Source organism: Varanus komodoensis, unplaced genomic scaffold (assembly GCF_004798865.1).
Source record: "Varanus komodoensis strain SLA01 unplaced genomic scaffold, ASM479886v1 scaffold15, whole genome shotgun sequence".
Classification (NCBI taxonomy): Eukaryota; Metazoa; Chordata; class Lepidosauria; order Squamata; family Varanidae; genus Varanus; species Varanus komodoensis.
In genome coordinates, this window is record NW_025335440.1 from 10,951,987 (window position 1) to 10,973,119 (window position 21,133).

The 21,133-nt window shown below is 45.7% G+C and overlaps 1 protein-coding gene across 5 annotated transcripts in view; it reads right to left on the reverse strand.

Moving 5' to 3' along the window:
- Window positions 1-21,133, reverse strand: part of PRKAG2 (protein kinase AMP-activated non-catalytic subunit gamma 2) — a 240,642-nt gene that overhangs the window by 68,199 nt on the left and 151,310 nt on the right. Inside the window, exon 1 of one of the 5 annotated variants that reach the window (XM_044424716.1) lies at window positions 4,146-4,204. The exons of the other annotated variants lie outside the window; for them this stretch is intronic. The gene's annotated coding sequence lies outside the window, so the exon portion shown is untranslated. Of the gene's footprint in view, window positions 1-4,145; window positions 4,205-21,133 lie in introns of those variants that run through there. 5 annotated transcript variants of the gene reach the window in all.

Below are 21,133 nucleotides of genomic sequence, written 5' to 3' on the forward strand. Positions count from 1 at the left end.
CACCTGCATGGGCCGCAACATACGAGGAGCCCTGCTGGATCAGGCCAAGGGTCCATCCGGTGGCCAACAAGCACCGTGTGAGTGCCGCAACATGTCCCCCAGAAACTGCCTCTGACAGTGGAGGCGGCTAATAGCCACCAGCCACCATTGACAGCCACCACCTCCAGGAATTTGCCCAGTCCCCCTTTGAAAGCCATCCACACTGGTGGCCTTGTGGAATCCGCAATATCTTGCGGAAGTGAATTCCACAGTAACAACCAGCTTCGTGGCATGCCCGTTCGGGTTCTGGTGTGATGAAAAAGGGAGCAAAAAGGTCTCTGTGCATTCAGTACACCTCTATAGTCCCACCCCTTACTTTTCTTCTCAACCTGCTAAACAACCTCAGTTGTTACACGCTTTCCTCATATGGGAGTTCCTCCAACTCTGTACGTCTCCCAGTTCTTCAAAATCCTTTTTTTATGCCGACCAGAACAGTATGCAGGATTCTAAGTGTGATCTCACCATAGATCTATATGAGATTGTAAATAGTACTGCCAATTTCCTTCCTACATGACAGTACCCAACACCTCATTCTCACAGCAGTGGGAAAGAGGTTGCGCTTGTTTCATCCCCTTCCTCATCACGATACTTCAGTCACATGTGCTGGGGAACACACTTGAGCCTTAGTTTCTCCAGTACATGATTAACTGTCACAAGCCAGGATGTGTAAGTGGTGCGTCAGTGTCCCCATGGCTTGGTAATGGGCTGCCAGGATGCCCCGTCTTCTTACATAGGTGCCACATGCACTGCCTGGCTTGGTCATCACCATTCAGCCTGTGGCTACACCTCATGTCACACGGCTCTGGTGCACAACCTCTCTCAGCTCTTCAGGGCTGTGCTCAAGAATGAGGCTGAGGGTCAAATCCAGGACCTGCATTCTTCTTCTGCAATTGGAAGGGACTTCCCACCACAGCACAAGAAATGCTCTACTTGTAGGAAGTCCGTGTGGGTCCCCAGCCCACACCCAACAAAACCTCTTGACCCTCTTGTGTAGCATTTCCAGGAAGCTGGAGGGGCTGCCATTGGAAGGAGGAGGAGGGGAAGTCCAGCTGATCCAGTATAAATCTGGATCCTATCCTGTGCTATTCTGAACAAGCTAGTACCCCCTAGTTTGGTGTTTACTAACACCCTCACCAATGCAGCAGTAACTGCGCAACTTTTATCCATCTTTGCTGTGAACAGCAGAGTGCTTAAAAGAGGAGGGCTGAACTACTTTCAGCCCAATACTGAATTCAGTATTAGAGAAGCTCCCGAGAGAGGCATTCCAGTGGCTCAGAAAGCTAAAGAGCAGTGCAATGGGGTAGGGGTCAGAGAAGACCAACATATTTTAGCATAAAATTCTAATTACCAGTAACTAGGCCTTCAATGGAGGCATTTCACCCTTTTCAGAATGGGAGGAAACTGCAAAAGCTGGAAAACTGGGGAACTAGTGTGGTTGGTGGGATTTGGCCCATGGGCCTCAAGTTCACCCCTCCCCCCCCAGGCTAAAATGGTTAACTTGCATGTGCAGCAAAGAAATGAATGCCATGATTTTTTTCACTCTTCCCTGGCTACATTTGCCACTACTTCCACTTCTTATGCACCTCACTGTAAGCAGTATTTCTTCTTTACCTTCCCCACTCCACCTGCCATTTCCTCTTAATCTCTGCCTAGTTACGTCAGGCACCAATGCCTCTACCCTGCCTTGAAGGGTCAGCAGATTAACATGCTTTAATAAGGTCTTACAATTAGTTGTATGCCCAGTCTCAAAAGTAATTTAGGAAAGCAGACTCTAAACAAGAACATCTCATTTACAGTAGATACAAAGTCCTTGATTATAGTTCATCTAAAAAGCTACCAAAAGAACACTTCATTTATGTTATAACACCATACCAACCTTTCATTCAAGCTGGGTTTTGGTGTTTAAAACGGGCTTTTGCTGGGCAGAATGTAAAGAAGTACTGGAGAAATCCTGAGCATTTTTACTAAACTTCTTCATAACATGCTTATGTGTAGATCATGTGGGTGTTTTCAGGGTATATATTTTCCCCTGCCAAAATCTCAGATATTCTCGTAGCACAACTAATTAAATTAATTTGTAAGTGTTAAACAAGTTTAAATCACTGCCTCTCAACAGCACACAGTCCTAGCAACCAAATCCTTCCCCAAATATATTAGTCTTAACACTACAGCCAAAGTATCCTCAGAACAGGGTTCTGGGAAATGGCCAAGGGAAGCACAGCACGATTGCCTTGTATCCCAGTCCACTTTTGATGTGCACTTGGTGTCAAGCATTAGCAAGAGTACTTCACAAACACAGCAAGCCTTCTACTTTGACAGCATATATTTATTTGAAAAATTTGCTCCCTCTGCCTTGCTCTTCCACTGCCACTGGACTGCTAGAACATAGAAAGCTGCCTTGTCCCAGGTCCCTCCATCTCAGAACCGTTGCTACAGAATCCTGCAGCTCTCCAGGGTCTCAGACAGCAGCTTCTTCCTTCCTTACCTGGAGATGCACAGATCCATGCACTTTACTACTGAGCAACGACCCCTCTGAGTCATCTCCAAGATGCTTGGGTAGTCAAAAGTCCAAATTTCTGCCAAAGTATGTCTAACCATAGCCCCCCTTTTACAGGGACCCTGAGGCTGCCTTTTCCTGCAAGACACAGATGTTTCCCCAAGTGTCTGTCTGACATCAACAACCAAACTTCAATGGAAGCATTCATATTTCTACCAAAATAGTTCTCTCCCCTTCCCTGCTGTGCTGTGGCAGCTAATGCGGCTGTGATTTGGGAATGCCCCTGGATGCAAAATGCAGCATTTCAAAAGCAGCCAGTGTCAATAACCTTCGCTGGAGACCAGCACACAAGGCAGTAGCCCCTGAAGCTCAGCAAGTGCCCCCAAAAGGAGCATGACTGAATGTTTGTTAAAACAAAAACAACATTGGGAACTCCTTACAAATGTTAGAGCTGATCAGATCAAACTAATCTCCCATCTAACTCCACTATCCCAGAAGAGACCAGATCTCAAGGCAAACTGGAGAAAAATCAGAAACACATAAAAGGTCTGGTGCTAACTTGACCATTTTTACAAGAAGAAATAAATCTACAAATCCTTTGAATGGTTATAAATTCTCAACCGGGTACCCTCCAGATGTTTTGAACCATAAATTATTGGCCATGTTGGCTGCATCTGAACTGTGGTCCAAAACACCTGGAAAGCATCAGGTTGGAGAAGGCTGCCACATGCCATATAATTCCAGTATCATTTCTGTCCCAGGTATGACTTACAGGTGTTCGAGAAGCAACACCACCACCACCAGAAACAGACATGAGACTCTGCAAGATTTAAATCAGGATGCAAATTAGTTGAAGACCACCCAATCAATGGAAGCAAACCTGCAAGAAGCTATGTTTATCCCTCTGCAATTACAAGTTAATTTAGATTCCTAGTCTGCATTTTCAAAAGCTTCAGAAGATTGATTGGAGAATGATAATCACTGTAAATTGTTTGGAATCATTTTATCCTGCCTCAAAAATATTCATAATATGATCATGTATACCTGTCTAACTGAAATTCAAATTTCTATTTTTATTTTATTTATTTTTTAATCATGGGCTACACTGAAAAAGTGTCACACCTCCACATTTGCATGCAAGGCCAGGCCGCCAATCCTGCTGCCGCAAGTAAATCCAGCATAACTCCTCAGAACACTGCCCACCCAAGCCTCGGTCTGAGGCCCCCTCAGAATGGGGTACTGGGTGGGGAGGCACTCTGGACCCCCCCTCACCCAGCCATGCCGCAACAGGAAATGGTCAGCTCAACTCTCCACAGAGCCTGCTCAGCTTGAGGAAAGACCCCACCAAAGCAAGGAAGGCACTCAGATTCAGCAGTTGGGAAGGCGTCACCAGGGGGCTTGTGCCCCCTACGCACGGCGAAAGCAGCCCGCACCCCTGGCCCTTGCAGGAGGAGTGTGTCCTCCAGCCTCAGGCAATGGGAGGCTTGGTCTGGCCCCATTCCTATGAGCAGCAAAAAGACCCAAAGTTGCATTTCTTCACAATTCACCTGCTGTGGACTTAAACGGCAATATTATGAAATCCTAAAGTTCCCCGATGCAATTAACTCACTTAGCACGGCTGGTAGCCTCATCCACCATGACACTTCCAGTTGGGTTCCAGGCACAGCAGTAATAGATCAGTAACAGACAGACTCTGCAATCCCACAGAAACACAGTCAGCTGCCTTACACTGGGGTCAGCTGATCGGTCCCAGTTGACTCAGGATTCTCCAGACAGACTGGCAGCTGTCCAGGATTTCAGAAGAGCTCTTTCCCAGCCCTTTCTGGAGATGCCAGGGGCGGAACCTGGGAATTTTTGCCTGCAAAGCACTTGCTGCCCAGTTATGGATGTGTATGAGTTCTTGTGCATTCATTTCCCTCCTAGTCCCTCTCTGTCCACACCCAGCCCCTATCCATAATTCCAGTCTCTCCAAATCTCCAGATGCTCCCATGCCAGGTTCAGACTTAGGCAGATTTACTCGGTGGTGGTAAGGCAGCTGCATACAGTACACATGCAAGAGAGAGCAACGGCCACCCCTGTAAAGCTTGTACTTTACAGAGTGAGGTCATTCCCCAAGCTGAGTCACCTGGACATACTGCTAGTCCAAGTTACCTATCTGCAGGCCAAATGTCTTGGGGTTAGCTGCATGCTCCTGGCTGGAGGTGGAAGTGAGGAAGTGCTTTGCTCTTCCCTGACCTAGTACAACTGATCTGTGTTTTTCCCCCAAGGAGGAGGCCGTCCCCTGGCATTGGAGCCTGGATCTCTCTGCAGGCGACTGCTAGGTCCAAAATTCCCTTCAGCCCAGCCCCTCTGATTTTAATAAATACAAGTGTAACAAATGCTTCATGAGTGGACTTTAAACAGGGCCATCACACTGAAGTGCTAAGTAAGAAGTGTTAATGTTGTGAGGCAGCAACCAAGCCAGAACTTCCATTATCCTGCACTCTATTTTTAATTCTGCTAGACCACATATTTCCTATAGTTACTGAGACATTGAGATGTTTTATGCAATTTATCTATCATGGAAAAACTAATTCTGACTTCCAAAATGCATTTATTATTTGCCAGGAATAAAAGTACTCCAGCTCCATTTCTCACCTGTGCTTGCTTTTAGAGCAGATATTAATTTTATGACAATTATTAAAATGGGATGTTTTCAATCAAGATGCTGATTCAGGCAAAACCACCACATGATAAGACCAACCACCCTACCCAAAGCTGCTTGAACTAGTAAAATATGGATCAGAAGAAAATTTAAGTGGCTTTGCAATGAAGTAATGCAAGTCACAATTCATCCAACTGGAAGATTCTGGCTTTCCCCCCAAATGCTACTCAACTCTTGACTGGTAAATGGAATCTGAAATCATCCTACAAATTATATCAACTGCATGCTAATAAACACTGTAATATAAAATATGCTGATAGAAGCAAACTTTTACCGGTTTAACAGTTAAGATGGTCTCCAAACAACTTTGGACGTTGTCACTTGACGAAAGTACCAAAAATTCTGTGCCTCCCACACAAGCTATTAGTTCTCCGGGGAGAGAGAATGTCAATGGATTCAGTCAGACTCTGCAATTTGGTCCTTGTATTCACTTTACAGTTAGTCACTGGCAGAAAATCATGCTTTTATAGCACACTGAATCTTCATCGGACGCTTTGCAAAGAACAATTTGCATAGCATCTTCCCAAGATAAACATTACCTTCACTGTGCTGAAGAAGAAAATCAAGAAATGTAGGATGCTCAAAAGCAGGGAAGTGCTGTGTTTAAAAAGAATGTTTCTCAAGCCACGTAAGATTGGGATTCAGTGCATCAATGTGGAACTATATAAAATCATCTCAAAACAGAGAAACAAGCAGGCCACATGCTTCTTTCACATGTGTGCATCCACACACAGAGCAAGTTCCATGTGAGAAAGTTCAGAATGAGGTTGAACCATGGTCCAATATATGTTAATTGAATCTCAGATTGAGGACTGTTCCATGCAGATCTCTCTGCAAGGTAAGTAAACATTCCCTCAGGAAAAGAACAACCTCACAAATCCAGGTGAAGCTACGTCAAGATGGATGCCATCCAATGGCATTAAACGGTGCCCCCTGCAACCAATCAGTTAGTATTAATAGGCTCTGAAATGCAGAGTCAGATTTCTTGCATCAGAAGCTGCATCACAGACCCCCACATTTTCCTGCCAGCTCTGTTTCTCACTCTAATCCTGTCCTACCATCTATCTATCAAGAATCAGACATTTGACAGCCATGGGGACAAAGATTCTAAGAGAAAAGAGAGCTGTGTTCAGCGGAGAAGCCAGACTACAGAATTCCTACCTTTACCTTACTCTAATCTGAGCCATCAGCATGTGCTGCTCCCACATTTCCTAGATCTTGTCCTTAATTTTAGTGATGTGGATGAGGATTTCTGCACCACAGATCACAGGGGTGGGCGACTTGTAGCCAAAACGTCGGGTGCACACAACTCCCATGATCCTTCACCAAAACATCTGGAAGGCAACAAGTTGCCCACCTCTAATATGACAGCACTTGTGTACTTGTACTGCCATATCTATGATGTGAACAAATGTCTCTAAACCAGTATTTGCATCTCCAATTTTGCAGACCTTCAGAAATGCGAAGTCTTCCTAAAATATAGGCATCCCAAGCCAGTGAAGCATCCATCAGCTGCCCCATTCATCAAAAGAAATACTCAAAAAGGCAATGCAACAAAATTACAGGAAATAAAATAATGGGTTCCAAATATCAGCCATACCCTGATATCCTTGCTTGTCAAGTATTAGAAAAGTTAGCATCCCAACACACAAACAACTTTCACTTAAAAGCACACATACATAATAGAATGCAGAACGCACCAAAGCAAATGGTGTTTTGTGTAATTCCAGTGGTTACATATTAATCTGCTATGGCTAGGTACAGATTCAAGAATCTTGTTTTAAAGCCAATGCCTGAATGACAGAGAGTTACTCAAGCACTTCAAGAGGAGCTATAGCTGCCCTTTATTAATAACTGACCTTCCCTGACATGCAAAAAGTTTTAAAAATATTTTTCCTTGTTTCCATCCTAAAGAAGGCAAGGTAATAAACTATAGCTGTCAACATTATGTTCCGAATATGTTTGTGCAACTAGAATTTGTCATGCTAATGTTTAATTTCCTTCCAAGTACTTCTGAAGATGTAAAAATACCCTCCCCCATCATTTTATTTTTAAAGCTTTACGGACTAAAGACTCATGAGAAGGAATTCCCATCTAAATGCAAATCAAGGCACACCAATCTTGAATGCACAAATAGTTACAAATGGTACTTTTCCCACCATGCATCATGCCACAATTACACGTTTGCAGAGCTGAAGTGATTCACAGGTCTTCTCTTCAAGACGTCCAAGTCATGCCATTCCCAACTTATGCTTCAAATCTTTCTACTGTGTAACCATTTGCTCATTTCAAGCTAAACTGGGAACTTCAGTTGTTCTTTGATGCTTTGGGTACTATTCATTTTGCTCCATAAGGTCAACAAAGACAAAGATAGTAATGAGAACATAAGAGAAGCCACGCTGGATCAGACCAAAGTCCACCTGGCCCGGCATTCTGTTCACACTGTGGTCACTCAGCGGCCTGCAGGGAACCGACAAGCAGGACCTAAGTGCCACAGCATTCTTCGGCTCATCTTCCCCAGCAACTGGTTTATGTACACAGGCATGCTACCTTGATGCTCAAAGATACCTACTCGGCAGACTAGCAGCCATTCACAGTAGACATCCCCCTTGCATTACAAAGCAAGCTTCTGTTCCTTAAGCTGCCAGCATGCCCCAGGATGGGCAGAAATGCCCTTTGACTCGACTGCCCATCATTTGGGCCCACTCCATCCCTGCTCTTTAGTGGCAGCAATGATTTTAACCTTATACTACTCCAGAGGGCCTCCAATGGAACATTGTTTTGTAAAAGAGGATCCAGAGAATTACAGGCTCGTTAACTGGTAGAAAGCATTGTTCAGGATAAAATTATCTAGCATACATATAACAATAAGCATAGCTTGAATAGAACATCAACATGAATTCAACAAAAGGTACAACCTACTCTGTCTTATTAACCCCTTTAGAGTTCTTTGAGGGTGTCAAACATGTGGACAGAGGTTATCCTTGTTTACTTGGACTTCCAAAAGGCTTCGGTCAAAGTCCCTCACAAATGACTCCTAGACAAAGTCAGCAGTAATGGGAGAAGAGGGGAGGTTCTCTTACTGAACAATAGCTGGGAAAGGACAGAAAGGAGAGATTTGGAACAAATGGTCAAATCTTGCAATGTAGAGATGAGTGGGGTTCCAGAAGGATCTATATGAATGATCCAGAATTCGAGGTGAACAGTGGGTTTGCTGGTAAAAGTAAACATATTTAGAGTGCTGAAAGAAATAATATTTGGAGTTCTTGCTCCCGAACAATCTCTCCAAACTGGGGAAATGCAAATTAAAATGGCAAATGCAGTCAAGTATATGTGACCATAAAGTGATGCCCACTGGGGTCAAAATACCCAAACTTGCATATATATGCTGATGGGATCCAAGCTCGTAATGACTAGCCAAAAAATTGATGTTGCTGCAATGGTGGATTTCTTTAATGAAATGTTCATCCAGTGCACAGCAGCAGTGAAAACAGTAAATTCCAGGTTGGGCATATATAGAATCGCAAATACAATTGTCATTATTATCCTGTTATGGATTTGTATACTGATTATACAAATGTATTCTGCAGCCACACTTGGAATGCCATTCAGCTAGGAAAAGAATATTGTATAGCTGGAAAAGGTGCAGAAAAAGGCAGCTAAAATGAGCAAAGGCTTGAGTATCTCCCCATGCAGAAATATTATGATGACTGAGCTTGCACAACACCTGTGTGCTGCAGTGGTTAAAAGCGTGGAACAGGTGCTCAGGTGATTTGGGTTCTGGCCCCTGCATAGCCATGGTACCCATTGGGTGACTTTGGACCAATAAATGGAACATGCAATATTACATTCTGGCTTTAAAACTACGATGGCTTAGTAGGCAGTCTGATCCCTGGGCTCCCCCCTGGGGTGGCTTTGTTGTGGCTACGAAAACACTTGAACAAGCCATGGCTTGTTGTAAGGTTTCACAGCCACCTGCGTTTGCCATGCCCAGGAGAAACCCCAAAACCCACAGGGACCCTTGGCTAGACTGGCAGGAACTTCTGCTATGAAGGCAGAGTGGTTCAGATAGCAAAGTGTCCAAACAGCACATTGGGTAGCCACCATCGGCTTTCCTGCTGCTCCACGCCACTGTTAAGGTTACCTTCAGGCCAAAGCAAATATAACAGGCTAAGGAGTCAAGACTGGGATGCAGGATCTTGCCTCCCCCCCCACACCAATGTCAGCTCCCTCCAGAGAGTGCACATCTCAACCTCCTCCCCATCTAGCTATATTTAACAGTTCTGCAGCAATACACTGTAGTTAGTGCAACTGAGGGTTCCCACTTAAATCAAATCCACAGCTTCAAGTTGGCATTAGATCTTCAGAATGAAACTGCAACAGCAGGTAACTTAATTCTGGGTTGAGGGGGAGAAGAAATTCCTACACAATCCAGTCTGGATGAGGGGGTGCATGCAGTCACGCACCTGTTCTCAAATGCTTACCATGGCTAAGCAGCCGCTCTTTGAGAATGTTACTACCTGCATTAAGCGAGTGAATTAACAAGACTTAAGAACCCTGAAGGCATTTAAGTCCCCCTTTTAACTCTTGAGTCCTGTGGGCCATGGAGGGGGGAGGAAAACTGAGTCCATTCTGAGGTCTGATGCTGCAGTTCTTCCTGGGAAATGAATCAGCTGTGCAACCCCAGGACCAGCCCAAGGCAAGTGCAGGCTCCTGCCAGAAGCAAGATCGTTGCTCCCTCAAGGAGGGGAGGAGGCAAAGCTGGTGCTAATGGCTTCTTAGTAGTATGAGACATTGGGGCTAATAAAGATGAGAATGGAGCCGCCTCTCCCACAAAGGTTAACTACAGACAGATCATGTAGAACTGTAACTGACTCCAGTGCTATAAATTGCAGTTAATTGGTGCAATCGGCATGGGGGGCTGGCACAGTGTTTCCCCTTCATTCTTAACTAGGGCGGTGGAGAGGCAAAGGCCATCTGGTTCATTTTTCGGCAGATGTACTGCAGGACGATGGGGAACTACTTGTTCTAAAGGACTCCCTGAACAGATTGTTCTTCCTGTAGCTGATTTGCATTAAGCATAAATGTCACTTATTAGGAGCTCTCTTTTATGACCAATGAATTGCCTGGGCAATTCTGGAACTGGGGAAAACTGAGCCAAGCATGCACATGATGATGCATGCAACAACCAAATATATTCTTTTTTGTATGTCTCAGTGCACAACTGCCCTAACCAAGGTGGGATAGTTTTGGCCACGGAGCAGGTGAAGAGGGCTCCCACTAGCCTGGCTCTTGTTGCAGACTGCTGTGGAGGCCAGAAGGCAGATGGACAGCAGACAGCTTATAAAGCCCGGCCCGCTCTTGCCCTCAATTGCAGAGCTAAAAATTCAGCCAGCTGCAGTGATGTCTGCCCGAGGACCTTGACTGCCACAGCAGTGCATTGGGGTATGGTACTTGTGGCACGGAACAGCCATCTTTCACGCACTCCCTTTCACAGGGCTTCACAGGACACCGTGAGGCGAGCACTTGCATTTGCCCTGGGGTCCCTCTGCTATTGCAGGCCAGGGAACGCTGGACTTTAAGAACAAGGAGCACCACACTCACCACAGCTGTGGATGCCCTCAGCACTACAAACCTGCCTTTTTAAAGGGGTGTGGAGCGGCTGAAGGTAGGGATGCTCTGGGCAGGTAAACCTACCACACAACTTGGCACACATTTACTAGAATCTTTCCAGTGGGTGCCGTTTTCTCACCCCGCTGATTTTTTCCCATCTATCTTCTAAGGAGTGCTCAAACACTTTGCTGGTTATATATAATTAAAACTAAAATAGTTTAATCCCACTTAAATGAAAGTACTATAGTGATGATCATAATGCTTAAATTTTATAAATTAAGGATTAATTAAGGATTTAAAAATCCTTTCCACCATTGCCATTAACCCCCTTGGTAAAACACTGGTTACTGAGTGACAAGGGACCCCTTCCCCAACACACACACACACACACACACTTTATCTATATAAAATTATTTGTTCATTTATGTGCGCATGTCTCTGTATATCTATAGAAGAATCAGCAGTGGCAAGCTATATCACTTTTAGTTAAGTGGCATTCATTATTTTAACGCATCTTTAAAAAACAGCTGGTGGCCATGCTGGCTGGGGATGATAGGCATTGCAGTCCAACACTTTTGAAGGGTACCAGATGGGGGAAATGAAGACCTAGATGGTCTCAGTGTGGCGTTATTGGCAAAACAGTGCTGAGCCACACACGGGTGTTGTGTTGAGGGGTCAACTGTACAACAATCCTTTTCTTTTCAGGCCAGAGAGCTGGATCCCATGATCGCAGGCTGGGGATCGAATACAATCTCCGCCCCCAGCACCACCTGCAGGCTAGAATTCTCAGGGTTCCTTGGCGGAAGCCACAGCCAGTCCATTGTGCAAACCCAACACAGCCTAAGCACAGCCTGCTTTTATGACAAAGCCTATCAGTTCGTGGTTTGCCATCACACTTGACACTCCCATTTAAGGCCACCATCGGCCAAATGGGTCAGACGATTAAATGCTTTGAGCGTCCCCGGAGACAGTGCTTGGATGCCCATCATCCAGGCCGCTGTAACTAATTCAGGGACTGCAGGGCACGGCTGCAAGCCTGGCACAAAACCATCAAGACCATCACTCTCGGTTCCAACAGGAAACATGACAGTGATGGATCTGAAGTAATAACTATTTTGAGTTCACATCAGTCATCAAACGGAGGAAACATTTTCCAACCCACGGCTGAGACGCACTCCAGCCTTATTATTAGTCAGCCTTTGCAAAGCAGCTGATTTTCCAGTTGTCAAACTTGGCTTGCTGCAGTCTCTCTCTCTCTCAGATACAAGTTCTGTGCTCAAAACAACTTTATGCCTCTGCCTCTCTTCCTGTTTGCCATGCGAAGTGGCTCAGGCAGGGCAGCCATAAACTCTCCAGAGCGCTTCAGCCAGCCAGCCAGCCTTGAGCCCCAGTGCACTATCACACAGAGTGGAGAAATGCGTAAACAACATGCACAAGCTATGCTTCGAAGTGGGACTAATGCAGAGTCTGACTGGAGTACTCTCTTGTTCCGGACTGTCTACTAACCAAGGCAAATGTTCTCCAGCCCTGCATCCTGAGGTCCTTCAGGCCAGCTCCTGAGCCCGGAATCTTCTACACACATACCAGCTTCTTCCCAATCTGTGTCTTTCGGACAAACCAGATATCCATGATACAGCTCTCCAATGATGGACATTCACACTGCATTTTACTAGCAATTATTAGCTGCACTGACTGGAGTGAAAAGCCAAGACATCTGGAGAACCACAAGTCATACATCCCTTGCTTATTTATTATTATTTATTTATTTAAAACATTTCTATGCTGCCCCCATCGCAACAAAGCCTTGGGGTGGCTCACAAAGAATACATAAATACATACATAAATAATGATAATATAACTATTAAAAAATTGTTTAAAAACCCCCGGTGCACTCTCGGCTAAAAATTTTAAAATCCTAATTAATTCAATAATTTAACAATTAAAATAAGTTTTGAATAAAAAGGTCTTAGCCTGGCGCCCAAAAACAAATAACGACGGCACCAGGCAGACCTCTCTGGGGAGCGCATTCCATAGGTGGGGCGCCACCGCAGAGAAGAACCTCCTCCGGGTACTCACCCTCCTAATGTCCTTCACGGAGGGTTCCCGGAGAAGGGCATCTGTTGCTGATCTCAAGGGGCGGGAGGGCATATATGGGCACAAGCGTTCCTTGCTCACACACACAAGCTGCACTGGCGGCACGAATTTGCCAGTGGCAAAGCACCATGACTTTCTGTGCAGCCAGACAATCTTGTAGTTGGAACATATGAAGTAACTCCCAATACTGCAGCTGGCCCAACATCTGGATGCTCCTTCATTCTCCATGTGCAGCATGGTAATTAAGGAAACAATACACTTTGATTCAGCAAGTCTTTCACCCAAAAATCTCATCCCTACCACAAAATGACTAGGCGGCCTAACCCATACAGTGCTTGCCTTCCACCTGCATCCCATGACGGCTTACGCAAACTTTGGAGAGGTACTTTAAATCAAGAAATTGACACCATGGTGAGATCTACGTAACATTCCACTCACTCGGCCTGCAGTCCTCCAAGAATGTCACACCATGGACAACCAGCTCCCTGAAAGTTAGATACGAGTGAAACAGCAGCTCCTGTCCATGTTTTCCAGCCATGCTGCACACACTGCCTCTGATACTGGAAGTGGCGCATAGTCGTCTAGACTAGCAGACACATCATTAAGGACTCCAATCCCCTTTCCAAGCCACCCAAACTGGTGGCCACCACAACGTCCTGCAGGAGCAGACGGCAGAGTTTAACCATGAGCTATGAGAAGATACGCGAGGAATCCAAGCTGTCTTCTAGCTGCTTTCAGGTCCCTACTCTCTCATGTTCCGCTCTGTGCGACCTTTAGGCAAGTCATTCTCAGCCTGGGCCCCCCAGTTTGAGCTGACACTGACTCACCTTATGGGGCTAAGGGGGTTTATTACCTGAAATAGTAATAAACAGCAAATATCCATGCCAACAAAACAAAAAGCAAACCATTTGGTGTCCGCAGCAGATATTTGCAACCACATCCTTCTTGTTTACCGTCTGGTAGGTAATTTTACCCATCTATATTTTTTGTTAAAAACAACACATTTTCTTTAGTTACTATGCCTGGTGAAAAATTTATGAAGCCATAGATGACTTCAGGCAGACATACTTAGCTGCCAGTCCTTAACTAACTGCGCTGCTTTCATACCAGCATAAATAATGTCACCGGAGAGTTCTATTTAAGTATGTATTGCTGGTCATGGGCCACCAAGATCCATTAGACTGTGGTGTAATCTCCCAGAGGAAAGTGGTGGAGAGCTGCGGGCCTTTAAAACCAGACTGGTCAAAATGCTATTTTTAAGGGATCAATGGGAACAGACGCTGGCTGCTCACCAAAGTGAAGAGGCTGTAGTTACGAGTAAATCCCATTTTGTGATGTGTTTACCGGGACATCAATCTATCAAGGACAAGAAACAGAAACAACTTGGCACCTCTCACAAAATTATGTTTGGCCACCTGAGTGCTGGGATTCTGGACATTTCATACAATGACCACACATATTCCCCATTCCCTCAAGGCAGCAGGCTTAAAGAAGACTGAGCTAAATTTTTACGTGGGAAAAGGAATGAGCAACTGCTAGGCCAAAACAAGGACTGGGAAACAGAACAGTTTCTGGAGATCCTGAAAACTTGTCAGCACCCTCATTATTAAAATCCCAATCTGGAGCCCCATCAGATTCTAAGTGAAGGATATGGAGAATTAAGGCTTTGATTCCCAGTAAACAGTGGTCTTTCTTCGGTTGGTTAATGAGCAGGGAGAAATACAAGGTCATCCCACAGCTCTGCTCTCTAACTCTGAGACTGAAATTGTAACATGCTTCCTTAGAAGGAAGTCCCAGTAAACTCAATGGGACCTATTTCTAAGTAGAAGCTTTGAAGGTCTGGTTCCCATCACATCACAAATGTAAAGATGACAGCTTGTTGCCAGTGACGGGGTCTTTTTGGTGGTGACACTACAGCTGCAGAAGGCCCTCCTGACTGGAGTAGAGTGCGATGTTTCACCACACAACAGCAGAGTGGGGCAGTCCCAGCACTTCAGAAAGGGGCCGACCAAGTCTGAAAAGATGCTTCCATGCCTCTTTGAGCTTGGATTCTTTTCTCCACGCAGAAGTGGGCATGAAACCTCTCTCTATAGAGCAGCCAGGTTGCTGACGAGGACTGGGTGTTATTCTCATATAACCCCAGTCCTCTACCAGCTTCACCGGCTACCTATCGAAGTCTGGGCTCAATTCAAGGTGTAGGTAATGACTTATAAAGCCCTTAACGGGTTGGGACCTGGATACTTAAAGGAACGCCTGCGGCCATATTTGCCCTCCCGCCCCTTGAGATCAGCAGCAGAGGTTCTCCTCCGGGAGCCTTCCGTGAGAGATATCAAGAAGCAAAGTACCCGGAGGAGGGCTTTCTTTGCGGTGGCGCACCATCTGTGGAATGCGCTCCCCAGAGAGGTCCGCCTGACACCGTCGTTATTTGTTTTTCAGTGCCAGGCCAAGACCTTTTTATTCAAACAGTATTTTAATGTTTAATATTTATAGATTTTAATTGTGCAGCCAGTGTGTTTCTGGGCTTTAATTGTAATTGTTATTATACTGTATTTATTTATTTCTGTAAGCCGTCCCAAGGCTGTGTAGCAAGGGGGCGGCATATAAAAACTTTAAATAAATAATAAATACATGAAGAGATGGTGCCAGAGGCCACAACTGCAGGGTAAGAGGCCGGACTTTGGAAGGAAGGGTGGAGCCCCTACCCATCATCCACTCCCCCAGGAGGAACCAAATATGGCCCTGGGGCTGGAATGGTTCCCTGCGCCTAACTTAAAGGACCAGAATTGCTGATGTGGAGGGAAAGAATAAGGTGAATAACAAAAGCGCTCTCCTTTTTAGCTATTGTGCAGATATCTGAACACAGTGGCTTGCACACCATTCAGGTCGTAAAGCCATAGAGAAACAGATGAAGAGAAGAGGATGGTTAAGAATAAATGTCCAACGCTCTCACACAAACCCAGACAAGCAAAGCAGAAGCAAGGGACACCATGCCCGCCATTAACTTTACAACCTCTCTGCACTCCATTTGCAGCTAGTAATGCGAAGCCAAAGACAAGCTAAGCTGCCATCCACCAGTTAACTCCCTGAAGGTCAGGCAGTTCAAACAACAAGAAGTTAAAGTACAAACGGGTGTTTCATGCACAGATGGGAGGGGGCAGAAGAACCGAATTTTAAGTGCCCCCAATAAACGCAGCTGGCTAAAAATTGTATTGATGGGACCGGTGTAAGCTTCACCTATTAAACGTGACTTGGCCCACTGCTATAGCTAGGCAGATAAACGTGCTGATTTCAATAGCATCAAATAGTCACTTGGCAACCGAGATTTGTTAGGCCACAATAAAGTTGCTGCTGATCAAGCATGGCGTCCCCACAGGTTTCTTCCTTGTCTTCCCATCAAGCGCCACTTGGACACGTTGCAGTGAGCAGAATTCCAGCTATGCCACGCAGCGTATGAGGAAAGGGAGACGACTGGGGGAAGGAACAAGAGGTGCTTTGCAAAAACTGTGGATTCACAGGCCGCAACCCTTACAAAAACTGCATGGACGTGTACAACACCCCAGGTTTAACAAACAATCCATTTCACAGGTGGCTTTTGATTAGCTGCACATGACCTCCATCAGAGCTGCTGCGGAAAGCACAGGAGCCGTGCCGTTTAAGAACATGGCAACCCTTTAAGGCTTACCTACCAAATTCTAGAAATAGCAGGTGATCTTCCATACAGTTAAAGATTGCCCTCCTAATCAACTTACATCAGCAAACATTTTGCTGCCATCTTCTAGCAGGAACCCTGTGCCTTTAGAACAGGAAGCACTTTTAGCAGGAAATGCTTCCCTGCACTGTAGCTCCAACTGCCTGCATTTCTATCTGCCTTGTGACTCTTGAGGATTCTTCCAGAAAGCAGCCCTGCACAGACTTCATGGGAAACCCTCTCCTGCTCTGAGAAAGCTACAGCAAGCTTTGGCTTGCACACTGCACCCTCCTCTCTTGCACGTACGAACAGTTAAAACGTGGCATTCCTTAATTTCATGTTCAGTGGCAACTGAAGTTGCGGAACCATGGTCAATTAATAATAGTTAACAGAAATAAGTTGATTCAGACCCTGATTTGTTCTTTATGTCCATAGTTTAAACAACCCACAGTTTCCCAAGTTCAGATGTCACAGGGAACTGAGATTAGTTTAAAATCAAAACCAGTCCCTTCTCACAGGCATAGAGAAAGAGAGGAGCACACAAACCCAAGGCTCACTGCAGTTCATTCTCACAAGAATGAATGTTTCCCCGCTACATCTGAACTAAGCCTTTGCAATAAAAAATCCTATTTTTGCTTGCTGCAGCCAGACTAATCATAAGGCTGACAGAAGCCAATGGAAACTTTAAATCTGTTTCAGTTAGAAGATACACATAGATCCACATCAAACTACACTTTTAGCACTCACTTCATAAATTAAATCTGGGCCCTATTATGAATACCATTTTCCATACCAGCAAGGACTGGTTCAGAAAGTTCCTGCCCTTACTGGAGTTTCCTTCTTGCAAGGATTCCATGTATTCCCCAAAAATCACAGGTCAAAAGGACAAGGACATACAGATGGACTCTTGAAGCTTTAGGGAAGGAAAGAACAGTTTCCTACCCTTGAAATCCCTACAGAGAGACCAGAAGCTTGTAACAAACCACGAGTATATTTAGGGCTGCATTTTCCAAGGGCTGCTGTGGAACAGCGAGAGCATACAAAGCACATCCAAGCACTGGAGAGTTCTGGAAACAGATCCAGAAAGTCTGGGTTCAAACCATTTAAATCTGCCTTCCAAGGCTGGAATCAAAATGTTGAGTCACTTTTTACCTTTGTGTCTACTGCTGAAGCAGCTGAGACCTTTCCTGCTGCCAAGGTTCCCCCCATTTCTGACACTCCCTCCACCTCTACCTCAGGGGATATAATGGAGGGGGCCCAGGTGAGCCACACAAGCTGCAGCTGTTGAGCCTCTCACTTCACCTCTGGATTTAAAGGTAAAAAGCACAATCTGGATCATAGACTGACCATGCTGCAAACAAAGGAGGGCTATTCAGGGGAGCTGAAGAGTTAATATCCATGCTCTACAGCACACACAAGGCTCCTGAATCATGGTTGTTCTGCCAGAGTCAGACTTGCCAGCAACCCATATGCAGTCTTGCTCCAGAAAATAGGAAGAGTCACTGAGCCAATGAAAGCAGTGCTAACTCCCATACAGACGGGAGTCAGCTAGCCAGCTCACACCTGACTTAGTCAGCCTCAACAGATTGCCGTTGTTAGGATAAAATGGAGTGGAGAAGGGCTACCCAAACAACACTGGGCTCCTCACAAGAGGAAAATAAGTCTGAATAGAAATAGAATGCAATGATATGAAGGATTTTTTTTCCTGTAAGGAGCTCGAGGCAGCTTATATAATCCTCTCTTTTTAGCTCTTTTTAGCTTTTTAGCCCATGGCTGAGCGAGGACTGGAACTCAGATCTCCCAAATCCCAGGCCAACATTCTAAGCAACACACCACAGTGGCTTTTGTTTCCTTTTCCTATGCACATGCTGCTCAGAAGGGTGTCCCTATGAAAGCCAACCAAATTTTCATACTGGTATGTAAATGAAGTGTACACTGAGTGACTTGGTAAGCTGGACATACTAGATTACCTGAGGTCAAAGTATGAGTTTACTCCTGAGTGGCCTCTTTCCAGCCACATCTAACTTATCTTCCCCAAATCAGCTACCTTTGCTCTACTTCCTGTTGATCACCTTTCTGCAGAAATTCAAAATACACACAGCGGTATACCTGCAACTTTAGCGGGTGTGTAATAGGGTTTCCAGGTGGCAAGTCAGGAAACCAAATTATCCCTTCCCCTATAATCAAAAAATGTGTTAACTCCTTTTCCTTCGGCTCTTTCATCCACCTGGTCTTACCTGCCGGAATCATCAAATGGACCCCTTTCTTCAGATGTGTCTCCCTTTCCTGGGAGCTTCAGATCAGCTTGTCTCCTTCAGGCTCCCCTACCATCTGGAGCAGAGTGAGTGGCTCATGCAGAGAAAGCCTTTTCAATGACGGTGCCCCACAAGTGCAATACTCTCCCCACACATGGATGCCTTGTGCATGTTCTGCTGACTTTCTGGCATGAAGCAAGGATCCTTTTATTTTATTTTTTAAAACTTCCCCAGGATTTATATTTATTCCACAGCCGAAGCCACAGCCTTGAGTTGAGCTGAGCATTTTGGAGGGCACCCATTAATGAGGTCACTGCAAGTCTGAGACAACTTGGTGGCACATGAAAACAACAGGGTGGATCTATTTAGCATGGAATATTTTGACATTATTTTATGCAGCTTTTTAGCATGTTTTGATGCATGAGTTATTTTTTACTCTAAGCTGTTCTGCCAGTGCATTTGCATAGCGTATGCTTGTATTTGGGCAAATTCATGGAGGAAAAAGCTCTCAGGGGCTACTGGCCCTGGTGGCTCTGTGCCCCCTCCAGGATCACAGGCAGCGTGCCTGTGGCACCCATTGCTGGGGACCTTGGAGTGGAGGGTGCTACTGCACCCGTGCCCTCCTTGTGGGCTTCCTGTGGGCAGCTGGTTGGGCTCTGTGTGAACAGAATGCTCAAGAGATGGACCACTGGTCCGACACAGCTTGGCTCGTCTCACGTTCCTGTGAATTGGGAGATATAACTTGACACAATAAATAGAAAACTCCAAGCTGTGCTGCAGAACTCGCAGGTAGGTGCATAAAAGAATCAGGTAAGGCAGGCGCTCGGAACCTGGCAGTCCACGCTGCAGGCCAATGCCTGAAGCCCAGGAGGGTGCCCTTCTCCAAGCCTCTGTTTTGAGCCTGGGCCAGTCTACACCGCAGACGTCATGGCTGCAACCTCTTGCCGTATCTTGGAACTGGCAGTTTCTTTTGCTACCCCCTGCTTTTTGTTCCAGTTAGCTGGAGAACTCCCTAGCTGGCACACTTATGTGGAATTTTCTTCAGTCCTAGCAGAAGGGATTTCCCAACTGCAGATTCCAGGTTGTTATTGACCCTAATCATGTTGCAATACTACTGATTGCATTCTCAGTGAATGGAAGCAACCAAACTCAGAGGCATCAATTAACCAATGCAAGGCAGGAGGAAGAGCAGAGAGGAACATTCTCCCACCTCGTGGATTTTGCTAGGCAACTCTTTGGCACACATTTAGCAAAGGCACTTCAGGGAAAGCAGGAAAGAGCCTGGAGGAGGGTCATGATAGCTCCTGTCCTGGTTTTGTGGGTCTCCTGCTTGCACACCCTCAAAGCACCCCTTCCTCCTTCTCCAGGGTCACTTTTCTCACCTTGAAAGGCAGCCAATGCGGTTCTTCCATGCTGGCTGTGAGGGGACAAGGGCCAGAGGACACAGCGCCGTCTCCGGCCCTGGAAGTGGTAATCTGAACAGGCTTGTGATGCCAGTACTGCTCTTCCAGGAGCCACGGGATTCCTCTTGCAGGGGGTGAAATGCTTTCCGGACACTTAGCTAATGCTGGTCAAAGATTCAACTGCTACACCAGGCTTCAGTTAAAAGCACAAGTACAAGAGAAAAAGTAGCTATCCAGCTACACAACAAAATAGGGAAAATAACATAAACAAGAGCCAAGAGCTTCAGGATGCTGAGTACCAAAGTCTGTGCTTATGCAGTACGACTGGAGACACACGGCCAGGCCTTTGCCTGTTCGTTCCCTGTCAGCCTACAGACAAATCTACTAGTATGACCCTCCTATCTGCACTTGGACAGCTTGGGCAATCGCTTTGTTTGGCCTATCACTTTCACTCAGGTGCTGATCTCCTGGCAGATCCGCTGTTCAGACTTTGATTAACTCCTCTGGCTGAGCTGGAGTTGTAATGGAAAATTTCCCTGTGTGTGTTTGTGGCTATCAACCCTGATCCCCTGGGCACTCACTCATCTCCCAGGCCTAAGACATTTCTAAGTTCACTGCTTTCCCCAAATGCTTTTCCACAGATGCCTCTAGATCCTGGCACAGGCTGTCCCTTTGCACCAGGGACTGTGCAGGCAGCATTCCACTAGAATTATATATGGCCGACAATGGCCCTTATAATGGCTCAGACAGTATGTCGAAGAAGCCCATGGCATTTGCTGAGTCTTGCAATGGCTTATCAGATCACACACAAGCACCTCTTAATTGCACAATCTGTTCACC